Here is a 13,151-nt window from a genome sequence, read left to right on the forward strand (position 1 = left end):
TCAGTTCCCTTTTATTTCTGATTCATTCTTCCTTACATGAATCTAAAGGAGCAAGGAACTTGTTCTTTAAAACTCAAACCTTCTGTAGTCCTTTCTGCTTGCTAAGTGGGTAGCAGTAGAAGCCTCTTTTTTATACTGATCTGGAAAGGGAGTCAGGGTGGGGGATGGTAAGCAGAAAGAAGAGTCTATAGAGAAAGGAGGCCACGGAGAAACATCCCATGGAGAAGGAGCAGAAGGCCTTTAATTATGTACTCTTTCTTACAAGTAATCAATTTACTCACTTTTAAATAGCTACTAATTGCATGCAAAAAGCATAAAATGATTCCTAGGGAATAGTTTCTTCCTATCCATCCTCATTCCCCAGGCAACCTGGTTCCCTCCCCAGAGCCCTACTGCTACCTATTTCTTGCGTATGAGGAAATCTTTTAAGAACACAGCTGTGTAAGATCCAAGTTTCAGTTGTTTGCATTATTGTGATACAGACTGGTGCTTTTCAAACTTTCATGTGCATATGAATCGTCCGGGGCTATCATTTAAGTGCAGATTCTGATTCAGCAGGGCTGGCATGAAGCCTGGGACTTAGCCTTGCTGACAAACTCCTAAGCCATGCTGCTGCTGCTGCTGGTCCAGGATGCTCTGTAGGTAGCAGGGACAGAGACAAGCCCGTCATGCCACACTTTCAGCCCATCTGCCAGGCTGCCAATGCCTCATGGCAGTTTATCCACTCAACTAAGATTTATTTTAGCATCTTTATTGTGCCAGTCACTGTTCTAGGTGCTGGAGACTCAGCAGTGAATTATACTGACAAAAAACCCCTGCCCAAATGGAGTTTATAATCTAGTTGAGGAAGGCAGTCAATAAATGCAATACATATGTCAAATATGTAATTTGCCAGAAGAAGATGGTGTTATGGAAAAAAAGAATAGAGCAGGAGAAGGGAAAGTGGGGGAGGAGGACCTGAGGATTATTTTGTTGAGGACGGTCACAGAATGCTCTGGTGAGGTTGACATTTGGATAAAGACTTGAAAGAGGGGACAGAATGAACCATGGAACTATATGTTGATTTTTATAAAGCTATAAATGGGGCTAAGTTCCTTATCAGGAGAGGAGAAGGGAAGAGACCTGCCATAATTGTGAGATACATGTGAAATCTGTACGCCTATAGATATCCAAACTCCAGGTGAGAGGCATGCTGACAACAAAAAAGTCCCTTGGAATATTAGGGAGAGAACTGGACCTCCACAAGAATAGAGGATGGTCTCTTGATTCAATTGTGTTAAATTTCGTCTAACGCTTGAATTATATGCTATAGAAAATTATATACTATATGAAATGTGAGTCGAGTAAGAGTTTAAGAAATATCTACTGCCGAGTACAATTAGGTCACATACATTAATGGGTCAGTTAGGCCTGCACGAGTTTGCTTACAAGATACAACCCACCTAGGCATTTTCGAATCTGGAAAAGGAGGAGGAAGGGAAGAGGTTCTATTCAGGAAAAGAACCTCACAGTAAAATCTCTACCAAGGCAGAGGTTGCGATTCAAGCACATATTTTGTGGTTGGAAATGTTAGAGGCCAAAATGTCACATGAAACATAGGAGGTTTCCAGGTTGGCAGACAAGGCAGGCTGGAGTTTGAAAACCTCTCCGAATGCCACCTAAAGAAGCTCCGTGCCAGAAAACTGAAACCGGCTCCTGGAAACTCTGAGGAAAGAGGCTAGTGTGAGAGGGGAGCAAAGAAAAGATGGTGGTGGTGGGGGGAGGTACCAGGTGGACTCCTCCTGGCAGGGCAGACTCCAGATGTTGGAGGATGAAAAATACCTCATTCTCCCCCAGCAGCTCCAGCAACTGGAACCAGACCAGTGCCAGCTTGTCCTCCCAGGGGAGTGGGGAGCCCACCTGGGGGAGGCCCCACCACCACCTTTCCTTCTGGCCGCCCACACCAGGTCCCGGAAGGTCTAGACCAGAGTTACTCCCAACACTCGTCCCCCTCTCCCGTTGACACAGACATTACTGCACCTGCTGGCTGATGCCTGAAATTCCTTTAGTAGATGTTTTTCTTTCCACAACTGGAAGATGGGAGTTTTAAAACGCAAACGACTGGTTAAGATATTAGGTCATCTGCTAGAGTATAATCTACCAGTCAACAAATATGAGTGATTATGGTCAGATCCTGTTCCTTTTGGACAAGGAGAGAGTATATAAAAAGGTAGAGGATGGGTGACCGAAGGGCGAGGAGGGAGGAGAATGGGGACCTGCCAGGCAGCCTCCCAGGCAGGGACGCTGACGGGGCCGAGCTATTTACCTTTAGCTGCTAGCTCTGTGGAGGAACAGTTGCTGTGTGAGGGGAGTTTCTGCTCTGCACATCTGTGCACCCTCCCGGCTTTGCGGGAACTTCGCCACTCAGACATATGATTCACATCAACTGTGTTTTTCATGAGTTTTAGAGGCTTTTACTTTTTTTTTTTTTTTTTTTAAAGCATGGCTGAGGTCATTACAAAGGAACTTTTTTTTCTCATAGATTCCAATTGAGGTACCAATGGAAGTGGCACCGCTGGAGAACTTCCGAAGCAGCTTTTTTATTTTCCCTCCTCCCTCCAGAGATAGATGAATGAGGGGGAATTCCTGATGGGATTTAAAAAAAAAAGAAAGTAATGTTTTATTTCTGTCTGGTTGTAAATGTAATGATTCTCCACTGGAAGAGTTTTGGCAAACAGAACAGCATAAAATGAAGGAAATTTAATGTCAATTGCTTAATAAAATTAAAATGCCAACTCAGAAATAATCCTCATTTACCTTTGATTTTTTTCCCTAGTTTTTTTTTCTGAACATTAATATACCATGATTTATTTGAACATTGCAGATGGTATTTCTAGTGAACCATCTTTTTAAATTATAAAAATAATGTTGCTTGAAGTAGAAAATTTGGTTAAAGAAAAGCCTAGGAAAAATCCTCTGTAGAGCATACAAAGTTTTTTGAAGTCTTTTCCTCCTTGTGTGTGTTTTGTTGAGTTTACCCTTGTTTATATTTTTATATCCCTCTTTTCTTCTCTTGGCCCTGTTATCACACATCTCGTGAGCTTTGCCTTGGATTGTCAGAGTTTTGAGGCAATGCCTGTTTTTCCTCATCTGGGTGAAGCCGGAGGCGGAGGTGGAGGTCTGAGCACCATCTTGCTGGGACTAGCTTGGCTCTCTGTCCTGTCCTTCGGGATAAGGTCGGGTGGCTACTTGGCGACAGGGTCTCTCATGAAGAAGGAATGAGCTGGGACACCTACAATGAACCACAGTTGGGAGCAGCTGGGAGCTGGGCTGGGAGCCGTGAGGAGCTGGAAAATAAGCAGTCAGAGAGAGTCAGGATGCAAAGCTGAGGGAGGAGGGGCCGTTCCGCCTGAGGTCAGTCAGAAGCTGCTCCGAAGCCGGACCAGCTCTCTCCACATAGCTGTGGTTACCTTAATGGCTTGCAATGTGTGTATTCATTTTAGTTGCCAAGAAGACTCAGCTGAGTGGATTTGGGCTTGTAGATGACATTTTGTGAGAAGGGCTCAGTAGATGACATTTTGTGAGGAGTAGATGACATCTTGTGGAGGGAGGGTGAAGGGAGGAGGGACCTGAGGAGCAAGAAAAGCCTGCTCTGTTGATGACCCTTTTGGTCACTTGACTTCCATCTCATCAGGTTACTTGGTTGTGAAAAGTTCTCAGAAATATGGTGGGTCTTGAACTAGCAGCAGCTAGGTATAGTGGCTTGAATCTAAGGCCTGCCGTTTTTTGGCTGTGTGGACCTTGGGCAAGTCATTTGACTTTGGACTGAGCCTCAATTCCTCAAAGCAGTGATGATAATGGTTATCTGCCTGATGGTTAAAAGGACTGTGGAAAGGTATGTGACATGCTTGGCATAGAGTTGGCACTCAGGGACAGCATTATGATTGGATCTGATGGGCGTGAGAATCATTAGGGAGGTGTGAAGTACTCTGCTTGCCAATGAAGCAGTGAGGTTATTCTGGGGTGGTGGAAACGGAGTGCTCAGGCATCCATTACGTGAAGGGACAAGACTTATTACTGTGGGTGTGACCACAGCCTTTCCTCTGTCAAAGAAAGTCAGTTCTTCATAGCCAGCCTAATCCTCCTTCCCCTTTCCAGCCCAAGAGGAGGCATTCTTTCTTGCTGGGAGTGAGGCTAAGCCAACCTATCCAATCACCTGGTGGGAGAAGTAGGGTGCAGGGGTGAAGGCTCCAGGGCTGGAGGTAGTAAGTGTTGAGAAGTGGTATGTGGGTAAGAGAGAAGTGCACAAGGAGAGCAGAGATTCTTTTTTTTTTTTTTAATGATTTTATTTATTTATTTATGAGAGACGCAGAGAGAGAGAGGCAGAGACACAGGCAGAGAGAGAAGCAGGCTCCATGCAGGGAGGCTGATGTGGGACTCGATCCGGGGATTCCAGGATCACGCCCTGGGCCAAAGGCAGCCATTCAACCGCTGAGCCACCCAGGTGCCCCAGGAGAGCAGAGATTCTAACATGTTACCATTGACTGTGTTTATGGGTATCTTTTAATATTTTTCAAGATGTGAGTAAAAAATGGAAATCCTCTTTTGTGGTAAAATATATATAACATAAAATTTATCATTTTAACCACTTTTTTTAAAAAAAGATTTTATTTATTTACTCATGAGAGACACACACACACAGAGAGGGAGAGACACAGGCAGAGAGAGAAGCAGGCTCCATGGAGGGAGCACGACATGGGACTCGATCCCAGGTCCCCAGGATAATGCCCTGGACCTAAGGTGGCGCTAAACCGCTGAGCCACCCAGGCTGCCCCCATTTTAGCCACTTTTAAGTGTGCAACTCAGTGGTATTAAGAATGTTCATAGTGTGGTGCAACCATCATCACCATCCATTTCCAGAACTTTTTCATCATCCCAAACAGAAGCTTTGTACCCACTGAAAAATAACTTCCCATCCCCCCCGCATCCATGATAACCTTAATTATATTTCCTGTCTCTCTGGATTTGCCTACCCTAGGCACTTTATGGAAGTAGAATCGTATAATGTTGCCTTCTGTGTGGGGCTTCTTTTACTTAGTGTAAATTCTTAAAAATATATTATTTATTTATTTATTTATTTATTTATTTATTCATGAGAGACACAGAGAGAGAAGCAGAGACATAGGCAGAGGGAGAAGCAGGTTTCCCACAGGGACCCCGATGCGAGACTTGATCGCGGACCCTGGGATCATGCCTTGAGCCAAAGGCAGATGCTCAACCGCTGAGCCACCGAGTTATCCCCTTCTTAACATAAAAGTTATAAGGTTCCCATGGCAGGTATATTCCACATTTTGTTTATCTGTTCACCTGTTGATGGATATTTGGGTTGTTTCCACCTTTTGGCTATTATGAATCATGCTTCTATGAACTTTGATGTACAGGTATCTGTTTGAGTCCCTGCTTTCAATTTTTTGGATATGTATCTAGAAGTGGAATTGTTGGGTCATATAATTCTGTGTTTAACTTTGGAATTCCTCTTTAAGTGCCTTTGGCTGAGTATCTTTTGTTCTTATTCTATTTCTCCAGTCCTTTCATTCTATTTCAATCCCCCTGCCATTGATTTGTTGGAGACAATGGACTATTTGTCTCTACAGAATGATCCACAATCTAGATGTATTTATTGCCTCCTCATAGTACCTTTTAATTTACCATAGTACCGTCCCCTATATTTCTTGTAAAACTAAAAGCTGAGTAGAGTCTTGATTGGATTATGGTTCAGGTTTTCCATAGGATTATTTCATAGGGGAGCTCTGTATTTCCCTTTGGGTTGCATCCAGAGGCACAAACTGTATTTCTTAAACATAAATCTCTGAGAATGAAGCCACCAGGTGTCTGGGCTGGTCAGGATTTAGAGTTCGTGGAGCTGCATTTCATGGGGAAGGAGTAGGGCCAGCAAGTAGTTGTCAGTGGCGGCAGGGGTCCTTGTTCAGGGTCCCTGGGGAGAGTGTTCCCTCTCCCACCCAAGCATCCTCAGGACCTGGCCTGGCCCAGAGCTCTGTGCCCTGGATAGAAGGGGAGAGCAGAAAGTGAGAAGCGGGGGCACGTGGCCATCTCTGGGCTTTGTACACAGCTAATGTCCAGGGAATGTTTGTCTGTAGTGATGATAGTCTACTGATGAAGTGAGGAAAGAACCAAAAAGATGCTTTAGACAAATGCTGGTGGGGATGTGGAACAACTGGAACTCATATGTGGGAATGAAAAATGATACAGCCAGTATGGAAAACATTTTGGTCCTTTCTTATAAAGTGAAACACATATTTACTGTACAATGGAGCAATTGCACCCCTAGGTATTTACCTAGTGAAATGAAAACTATGTTCACACGAAACCCTGTACGTGAATGTTTATAGGAGCCTTATGGATAACTGTCAACATCTGGGAATAGCCCAAATGTGTTCACCAGGTGACTTGATGCACAACAAGGTCTACCATTCAATGGGACAATACTACTCGGCAATAAAAATGAATGACTTGCTAATGAGAACAATAGCATGGATGAATCGCAACTGCATTATACTCAGTGAAAGGAGCCAGACTCAAAAGGCTACACACTGGATGTTTCTACATATATGACAGTCTAGAAAAGGCAAAATTATATGGACAGTTGTTCTCAGGGACTGGGGCTAAGGGAGAGGTTTACCACACAGAAACAACAGAATTCTATGGGGATGATGAAACCATTCTATATCTTGATTGTGGTGGTGTTGACTTGAATGTATACATTTGTCAAAACCTCTCAGAATTGAATACTAAAAAGGATGAACTTTATTGTATGTAAATTATACTGTAATACAAATGGGAGAAAAAATAGTAGTGGAAGATTACCTGTTATTTTGAGGCTACCAATCAAAACTCCTAGCCCTCTCTGCTCCTGGAAAGCTTACCTGGGTGATCATTCAGCTTGGAGATCATTCACCATCTCTGAGTTCTCCATTCAGAGAGGTCTTGATAAAAGGCATGCCCACGGTCCACTGTGTCAACCGAAGGGACCGCTTGTCCTCTTTGGAACAGCTGTGAATGGGCAAGAGAGTTGGGCTCAACCGATTGGATAACCTCTCCTGGGATTTTGAGTCTTGTGATTACGTGACCAAAGGTTTGAGGCTAGTGGCAGGTGAGTTTCATTGTATCAACATTGGTGGCACGTGGACAGATGTCGGTGGCAAGATCTTGACATCCTTTTTACTGCTCTCTGGAGGGTCCCTGCTTCTTCCTCCTTATCCTACCAATTTCTGTATTGCTTACAATGACAAGAGTTGGTTTCTTTAGTTTACAACTCACAAAACTTGATGATACCAAAGGGGTAAGAGCGGGTAGAAATGAGGAGAAGGAAGAAAGTAGAAGTAAAGATGGCGAAGGGAGGAACCAGAAGAGAAAGGTTAGTAGAGGCAGGCAGAGATGAGTAATGAATCCAGGGCAAGCCCGTCAGTGGTACAAAGGAGGGTGTGGAGGGTGTCTCATCTGGTTCTGAAACTGAGCCATTGCAGGCAGTGTTATCTGACTCCTCAACTGTTGTTATCCCTGAATTGGGGCTTTGTTTGCTTGTTTTTAAAGATTTTATTTATTTATTTGAGAGAGAGAGAGAATGAGCCAGGGGGAGGGGCAGAGGGAGGGAGTGAAGCAGACTCCCCGATGAGCAGGGAGCCCAGTGCAGGGTTCTATCCTGGGACCCTGGGATCATAACCTGAGCCAAAGGCAGATGCTCAACCACTGGGCCACCCAGGCGCCTCGCTTGGGGCTTTGTTATGGCAGCCTTGCTCATGTGCTCATTCTATCTTCCTGGCTTGGGGTAAAGACACCATGAATAACAATGGCTGTCACTTATTAGGTGCCTGCCCTGTGCCATGCATGCTTTCTTCATTTCATCCACCATGCCCTGGGGTTGATACTATTATTACCACTTATAGAAGAGGAAACTGAGAGATTAGGCAAGGCATGGTTAGTAAGTGGCCTAAGTGGCCAAGCAAGTGTTTGGATTGCAGATGTGACTCCTGGAACATGGGTTTAAGGATCATTTCAGTTTTAAGGGATGTCAGTGCCCAGGATCCAGGTCCCCCAAGGAGGGCTTCACAGGGCCTCATCCAGTTCATTGCATTCTCTAGTGAATCGTATCTGTTTCATTGTAAGTCTGCAAGGGTCTGTAAGCTACAGATCATGTAGAGGAGTAGTTCTGACCTGAGAGCTTTTACAGAACACCTATGCCTGGCCCCTAAACCAGAGTCTCTGGGTGATGGGAGAGGATCCTGGCAGCAACATTTTTGAAAGGCTCCCCAGGGCGCTGTGCTGCAGGTGAGGGATGAGGAGAGAGGCAGGCCATGGCCTGGTCAGCAGATGTGCTGGCTTTTCCTCAGTGCAGAGCTGTCCTTGGAGCAGCCAGCCAGGGAAGGGTGCTATAATCTGGGTATACCACGGTAAGGAGCGACGGTACGGTCTGTGGTCTGTGTCCATGCAAAGATCATCTTAGAGTGGTGCTCAGAGCGCTCAGGGATCTCCCACAAAAGTCTCCTAAACCCCACACACTGTGGGTTCTGGGCAAGACTACTGGTTTGTCCCCCCCAGTGTGCTGGGCCAGTTGCCATCACCTGCCAAAAGGTAGGGCCAAAGCCTTCCTCTTATTGTGTTTCTCCAGGTGCTCTAGGGTCCAGAGGGTGGTGTGTGCATCTTGACTAAATTAGAGCGGCCCCCTGCAGCTCAGCCTCCTGTTTCTCTGTTGACACTTGCACAGCCTCTCTGCTCTGTTGTCTTCTGTCCCCCCTTCCCTGCCACGGCTCCTAGCCCTGCTCCTTGCCAGGCACCTGTGAGCACAGGTCTCTGGCTCCTCCTGCGTCTCACCTTGGGTGTTGGCTGCCCATGGGCAGAAGAGGGCCCACTCTCATCCTCTGTCTTTGGGTCATGGGGCAATGCTCACTCTTCTGCCCGTACCAAAGAGTCCCTCGTTATCTATCCCCAGATCTAAGGGGCTCCCAATCTTCCCATTTCAGCTTAGCATTTTTAAGGGGAAGTCTATGTATGTGTCTCAAGGTTGAGTTCCTACTAGTGGTTTCTTCTCCCTACCCTTGGCCCCGGTTTCACTCCATAGTTTCTGGGATGAGGCAGGTCTTCTCCTTCATTGTCACCATCATGACCATTTACTGAATGTTTAGCATGAACCCAGGAACACTGTGAAAGCTTAAGATACATGTGGTCCTCCAAACTACCACATGAGATCATTAGTGTTACCATCCTACTTCCCTTTTGCAAATGAGGAAAACGAGGTACATAGAAGCAACTTTCCAAAGTAACACAGCTGAATAGGTTCCTCATGAGATGCCCTTCCTCCCCTTTTACCTCAGATCTTTACATGCCAGCAGGAGGAGGGGAGTTTGGAGAGTTCAGGTACAGCCTCCCAGGCTCCTTGATCTCACTATGCTCCCCGACCTTCTCACTGTGCTGTGGGATCTGGTCCACATCCTCCTTCGTGGTGATTTCTTTCCTGGGGTTCCATTTATAAGCCTTTGTTATTATGGGATCTCTTTGCCACCCACCCACCTGTGCGTTATGGCCTACAATACATATGTAAAGGCCAAATATGATTAGAGTTCAAGTTATTTCCCATGGGGTATAAAACACTTCTTTTAATATCTTCAAGTATTTTGTGATGACCTAGTTGGCCCAAGGACACCTACCGGGTGGTGTCACTTAACTCCACAGGTCACAGTATGCATGTGTGTGTGTGTGTGTGTGTGTGTGTGTGTAAGGTAAGAAGCCAAAATGTTAATAATCATGAGTGTCAGGATTCTTGCTGAAAAACAGATGTTTTTCATATATGAAAATATTTTTCATATATGTTTATATATATATAATTGGGGTGGGGGCACCTGGGTGGCTCACTGGTTGAGTGTCTGCCTTTGGCTCAGGTTGTGATCTTGGGGTCCTGGGATCGAGTCTCACATCAGGCTCCCAACAGGAAGCCTGCTTCTCCCTCTGCCTGTGTCTCTGCCTCTCTCTCTGTGTCTCATGAATAAATTAAAAAAATCTTAAAAAACAAATGAATGTGGTGGTCTTGCTCTTCTGGTCACAAAGACCAGAGATCATCCTCAATAAGATTAACTAAAAGGAAAAGATGCATTTGGGGGTGGAGGGGATTGCTTGGCCTTCTGAGGCTGCGAGGAACCAGGTACAGCTCTCTTGCTCTGAACAGTCTGCGGTCCATGGACTTTAGATTGCTCACCTTGCTTGCCCAGACCCACGCCTTCTTGTTACCATGGCAATGGCATGTCAGCCCACTCCACCCCAAATGCACGGGGACATGGGAGGAGAGCGTCACCAGCCTTCTTTGGCCCACCTCTTTGCTCAGGGCCGGTGAGGTCCCAGCAGCGTCAGCTGGTGTCCCGTGGGCAGATCTGTGGACACGAGGAGAGGAATCCACATTTCCCTGGCACTTTCAAGGACCTTTGCACCTATGATGGGGAAGACCCAGAGCCAAATAGTCAAGAGGTGAAGAGAGGAACAAAGCCCTGCCCCATGGATACAGCTGCGCCTGAAGCAAATCATTCTTTTTCTTTGCACTTGATGAGCCAGGGTGTCCCTTTTGCACCAGATGGTTTGAACTGGGTTTCCAGTATTTGTTTCTGCATGAGACCTGACTGATACCCCCGATCTTGGCCCATCTGCTCCAATTCCCTCTTTTGGATACTGGTCTTTGCTGTCTTTCCAAGTACGGGTGGTGTACCCACTGTGGAGGGCGGTGGGGGTTCATAAATAGTCCTAGCCGTGCACAGAGACTCCCTGGCAGTGTTTGAGCCCCCAAATCATTGCAGAGGGAATTCAGCCAGAGAATGGAGTCACACAGGAAAATTGTGGCTGGTGGAGATCCACTTCTTTGGGGTAAGTAAGTAGGTAGGCAGAGAAATTCACAGGCAGAGAGGACTATCATGAGCCAGACAGGCACCCTAGAGGTAGTTCTTAGGGGCCAAAGTGTCCTTGTGCAATGGGCACATTTTTGTGTGGGCAGCAGTGGCACTGGTGCCATTGACACCTTGGTTTCTGACGTCCTGCAGATGCCAGGACCTGTCTTTCACTATGGGCCCTTCCTCCTGACTCCTCCTTTGGGCCCTTCTGCTCCTTTCCTAGGCTCTTCCCCACTCTCCATTCTAATCAAGGCCCTGCGCAGTTAGAGATGTTGGGTTCTAATGGTCTAGCAGAAAGACTGAGGTGTGCTTAAAGTCCCATTGACACTGAGCAGGGAGCGAGCTGAGCCTTGGAGGATCTTTAAGCATTAGACATTGCAAGTGAAGTGAAGGCCTTAGGGCCCTGGGGTGGAAAATTGCAAGGGGGAGTTGGGGTTGGAGAAGGGATATGAGGTGGGTATGAGGTTGGCTAGACAGGCCACGGAAGCCTGACTGGGAGGTAAACTGTGTTCTCGGGCCAGTTCTTGCCCTTAGATGTAGGGAAGCAGGTCCCTGGCCCAGGTGGGGCTGCAGAGGGCCTAGTGCTTTCCTCAGAATGTTTTAACCCCTCCTTTGATGTCTGGGCTGGGTTTGGTGCCCTGAGCCTGGATAAGGCCTGTGTGGATCATGGTATCCAGAAGTCCGTTCCCCTCTGAAGATCAAAAGTAGCCAGAGCTGCCCTCCTGGAGACTCCATGCCAGCCCTGGATCTTATTACTCTCCTTTGGGGTATTTATTTTTTCTTATTTTTAAAAGATTTTATTTATTACTCATGAGAGACACAGAGAGGAGCCCGAGACATAGGCAGAGGGAGAAGCAGGCTCCCAGTGGGGAGCCCAATGCGGGACTCCTGGGATCATGACCTGAGCCAAAGGCAGATGCTCAATCACTGAGCCACCCAGGTTGCCCCTGGGGTATTTCTGACCCCTTACTCCAGGTGTGGGTGAACCAGAGGCCCTGAAGAGCTTCAGAATTCATACCAATGATGTTGTCCTATGGACCTCACTTCTAGGAGGGCAGCCTGGTGAGTGGATTGCTCCTGCTAGCCAGCACAGTATTTTTTTTTTTTTCTTTTGTGGGCTCATGTGATCACATGAGTTTGAGCCACTTGAGAGACAGGACAAATTCAAGGCTCTGGGGCATCTATGGTCAACTGCCAACCCTTGGGCTCACCTGTCTGTGTCCTTGCTTTGGCTCTTGCCTAGGAGCTCTCCAATCACAGAGCTGCCTCAGGGCTGCAGCACCCCAGGGTGGCGGGAGCGGCAGTAAGTGTTTCTGGGCACCCTGCCAATGGCACTAGGGCATCATCCCAGCCTTCCAAAGCCTCCACACCCCATGTCAGGCAGTCTTCTGGTGTCATTCATCTCCTCCAAGGACTTTCAGTACTGGCTCACAGCAAGGAATCTTTTCTGTGGAAGTCTTTATGTGCTGTGACAGTTATGGTGAGCATGAATGAGACTGTTCTTTTCACTCTGGCCATGGGGCCTTTTCTTCCCATCACCTTTTCTTCCCATCGTCTGTGAAAGGCCAATCAGGAAAAAGATATGATTCTAGGAATTCAGTGATTATGGTGTAAAGAATTCTAGAGAAGTCATGGTTCCAAGATGTGCTGCTCTTTGTTTATGTTATAAAATCCCCAGTGGTAAATTTAACGTAATCTGAGAATAAGTAGTTGCTTATATATATATATATATATTTGCATACTCTGGGTGAGACTTGTATTTGTGACCATTTTCCAGGAAGCACCATTACAACCTTTGAGAGAGTCATCGGAAGCCAGCACTCATGGCTGTAGTGTGGTTGATGGAGCTGGCACTAAATAAATGGTATTAGGGAATGGCAGAAACAGGAAGGTTTCTATCGTTTCAATATAAACAGGTTCCGAAGAGCCAAGGCTTGTGAGTAGTAACAACCTTGCTACCTTTTCCTCCCAGTAAGATTCATGAAGTTAGCCAGTAATGACAACTTTGACCATGAACCACATAAAGAGACAAGGCAGGTCCTGGGAAATAAAAACTCTTTGCCCAGGGTCTGCATACTGTAGGGGTGGTCCTGCCTTGGGCAGTACTTGAAAGACCATAGGCCCTGCCCCTCATCCCCGTGGCTCGGTCCATCTTGACCTTGAATATTCATTGCCTCCCCTGGGACCCAAGGCCTGCATGCTGTGCCTGTGTGCCTGCCTGGCCCT

The 13,151-nt window shown here is 46.5% G+C and overlaps 1 long non-coding RNA gene across 3 annotated transcripts; it reads right to left on the minus strand.

The window, feature by feature from the left end:
* Positions 1 to 2,361: 2,361 nt before the first annotated feature.
* LOC144302513 (uncharacterized) lies at positions 2,362 to 12,483 on the minus strand. Of its 3 annotated transcripts, none has more exons than XR_013369410.1 (4): positions 12,137 to 12,483; positions 10,247 to 10,475; positions 6,924 to 7,050; positions 2,362 to 2,625 (listed from the first exon to the last, which is right to left on the minus strand). It is a non-coding gene; the product is annotated as an uncharacterized LOC144302513 (long non-coding RNA). The 3 variants fall into 3 exon arrangements; XR_013369408.1 differs by having other exon boundaries at positions 2,371 to 2,625; positions 10,361 to 10,475; XR_013369409.1 differs by lacking the exon at positions 10,247 to 10,475 and having other exon boundaries at positions 2,374 to 2,625.
* Between the last annotated feature and the right edge of the window lie 668 nt (positions 12,484 to 13,151).

This window comes from Canis aureus, chromosome 31 (genome assembly GCF_053574225.1).
Source record: "Canis aureus isolate CA01 chromosome 31, VMU_Caureus_v.1.0, whole genome shotgun sequence".
Classification (NCBI taxonomy): Eukaryota; Metazoa; Chordata; class Mammalia; order Carnivora; family Canidae; genus Canis; species Canis aureus.